The following is a 2,579-nucleotide window of genomic DNA, read 5'->3' on the forward strand; positions in this document are numbered from 1 at the left end:
AGAGAGAGAGAGAGAGAGAGAGAGAGAGAGAGAGAGAGAGAGAGAGATGCATTACATACTCGAAGATGGGAAGAGATTGCTTCTGTGCTGCAAGGGAAGGGTTCTCGGTGACTCGCAGTCTCATATTCCTCAGTTTTGCAAAGGTTTCCAGAAACCGAATTCTCAATAAGCTTTACAGAAGATGCATTGTCTGAATGTACTTCCATTATGCAGTTTATTGTCAAAAAAAAAAAAAACCCTCGGGGAGGGCTGTATCCTGATGAACCTGCAGTTTCATTAGCACGGTGCAACCCCCTCCCCCAAACTTAACCGAGAGTATATCCTCCTACCTGTTGGTGTTGGATATCCCGACAGACTATAGCTTCTTCTTTCTATAAATTGCTGATTTTTTTTTTCCTGAGTGCCTTGACTGAGCATCCAGGCAGGGCTCGGCGGCGCCTGCGCGTTGGAGCCTCCTTCAGCTCCAGCCGCGTCCTCCCCTGTCGCAGCGGCACCGTCTCCCCCAGTAACGCAGGGGCCGCGGCGGCGGCGGCGCGGTGGCGAGGGCGGCGGCGAGGGTTGCTCCGGCCTCCGCCGAGCCAGCAGGAGCCCCTGCCTGTCTCCGGAGCAGGCTGGCTTGCTTCAATGTCCTGTCCAGTTTAGCCGGCCCCAAATCAGGCTTTTGTTCCCTCGAGGCAGCTTCGGAACTTTTCCCTCCCCGCATTGGCAATGGGGGGCTCGGGAAGGCTCTTCCCGGACCTCAGGCCCATCCTCTTCCCCTAGGGCAGCGCACGAAGCCACCGTGCCGCGGACGGCCGCCTCCGCCCCAGCTGCCCCGAACCCTCGCCTTCCCGAAACATCGTCTTCCTTTCTCTGTCAGGGTGGTCCTGCTAAGCATTGGATGCGCCTTGTAGAATTCTTCTCAAATGATTTTTCCCTGCTGATCTTGGATTTGGCACGTTAGCTGGGGAGAGAAAAAGAAAGAATGAAAAAGAAAAAAAAGAAGGAAAGAAAGAAAAAAATTAATCACAGTCAAAAAAATCTTGCCAGTGGGGGAAGAAGGGAAGAGGGTTGGGGTAGCCTCGTCTTTGTCAGTGGTCATCTGTTTTCGAAGGCACGCAGATCTGCGTTTAAGGAAGGAGAGGCTAAGTTCAGACGACAAGTGCAAAACCGATCTACACTCATTCTACCTTCTGGAACGTGACTAACGGATCAGGAGTACAGAGATTTTACATGGCTGTTCCTCACATCCCACCCCAAAGCAACAACACTCTCCTTTCTCTTCCAAGCTGGGATGACCAATAGGTTACTGATGTCAAAGCGGTGGTGTGTATGAGTTTCCCCTTTCTCTTCCTTTGTTATTAAACATAAAAAAAATAACCAGGAATATGATGAATACCAGAAACTTACACCAGTCCACAAACACCACATAGTCTGACACCTGGTGATTAGGAACGCCTCAAGAATCGTCCACGTCTCGATTCTCCCATTTCCAAGAGTTTTTGCGAGGGTGGGGTAAGATTTTAAACAACTACCCACTCTTCACCCCTTAAAAGCTAGCAGTCACGCTTTCATTAATTCCCAAGGTAAAACGTCTGCTTGTCTTCCTGCAAGCTTATTGCTTTATAATAATCTGTTAATGAAATAGAAAAAAAATCTCTCTACAGTAATAATTTGATCTCGAGACAGCAGTAAAATACCTCATCGCTGGGTGGTGAGATTGTGACATTCAGGGGAAGTCAAGCCAATCAGCATACAGATAATATAGGTTAATTTACATATTGTATTTCTATTGGATACATAGAGGTAAAATGTTTAAAGCTTAAAAATGAATACTTCACTGTCATGATGTCACAGTCGTTACACAAAGACCAACGTTAGTAATGCTGAAACAATGTTAAATTGCCCTGATTTGATTGGAGATATTTTTTAGCCAATTAAAAAATAATGATTAGCTGCGGTGTGTGTGTGTGTCTGTGTCTGTGTGTGTCTGTGTGTGTGTGTGTTTGTGTGTGTGTTCGTTTGGATATCTATAAGGCACTTGCTTTAGGCATTTTTATAGGAGAGTCAATCCTGCAACAATACTGGAACTAACTTGAAAATATTTCCACCCAAGTAAGACATTCTGGTTTTTGTAAAACACTATTCAGAAGAACTCAAAACCATATGATTGGTACAACTTTTAAGTAAAATCTCAAATTTGTTTTTATGAAATTACAGATTAATTTTATACTTCTTAAACTATATCTCAATGCATTTTGCAAAGAATGATTCTCTTTGCTGAACTTTTAAGATTAAAAAAAATTATATAGAAACAGTGATTCAAGTAAGTTTACTAAATATCTAGCATTTTCCAGCTGTTAGGTTTTCCAGATTAAGAAAGCCCTTAAAAGTAAATGTAAGGGTGAAAGTATATTGCCAGATCACAAGGTGATAATTCATTCTGGCAAAAAGTACAGGGCTAAGATCCAAAGGGTGAACTAGTCATATACTTTAAGAAGCATATATTGATTCCTTAAGGATAATAGAAAGGGATACGTATATGAAAAAGTCTTCTGTACCAACTTCCAGGTTATTAGAGCGATTTTTCCTTTGCAATT

The 2,579-nt window shown here is 43.6% G+C and overlaps 1 protein-coding gene across 2 annotated transcripts in view; it reads right to left on the reverse strand.

Moving 5' to 3' along the window:
- The window catches only part of Gpr85 (G protein-coupled receptor 85), a 5,544-nt gene extending 3,856 nt beyond the window's left edge, over positions 1 to 1,688 (reverse strand). For both annotated transcript variants that reach the window (XM_028755960.1, XM_028755959.1), the window contains exons 1-2: positions 1,390 to 1,688; positions 330 to 943 (exon numbers count right to left, since the gene is read on the reverse strand). The gene's annotated coding sequence lies outside the window, so the exon portion shown is untranslated. The remainder of the gene's footprint in view (positions 1 to 329; positions 944 to 1,389) is intronic.
- Positions 1,689 to 2,579: the final 891 nt, after the last annotated feature.

The sequence above is a fragment of the Grammomys surdaster genome, unplaced genomic scaffold, assembly GCF_004785775.1.
Source record: "Grammomys surdaster isolate TR1022 unplaced genomic scaffold, NIH_TR_1.0 126091, whole genome shotgun sequence".
Lineage (NCBI taxonomy): Eukaryota > Metazoa > Chordata > Mammalia > Rodentia > Muridae > Grammomys > Grammomys surdaster.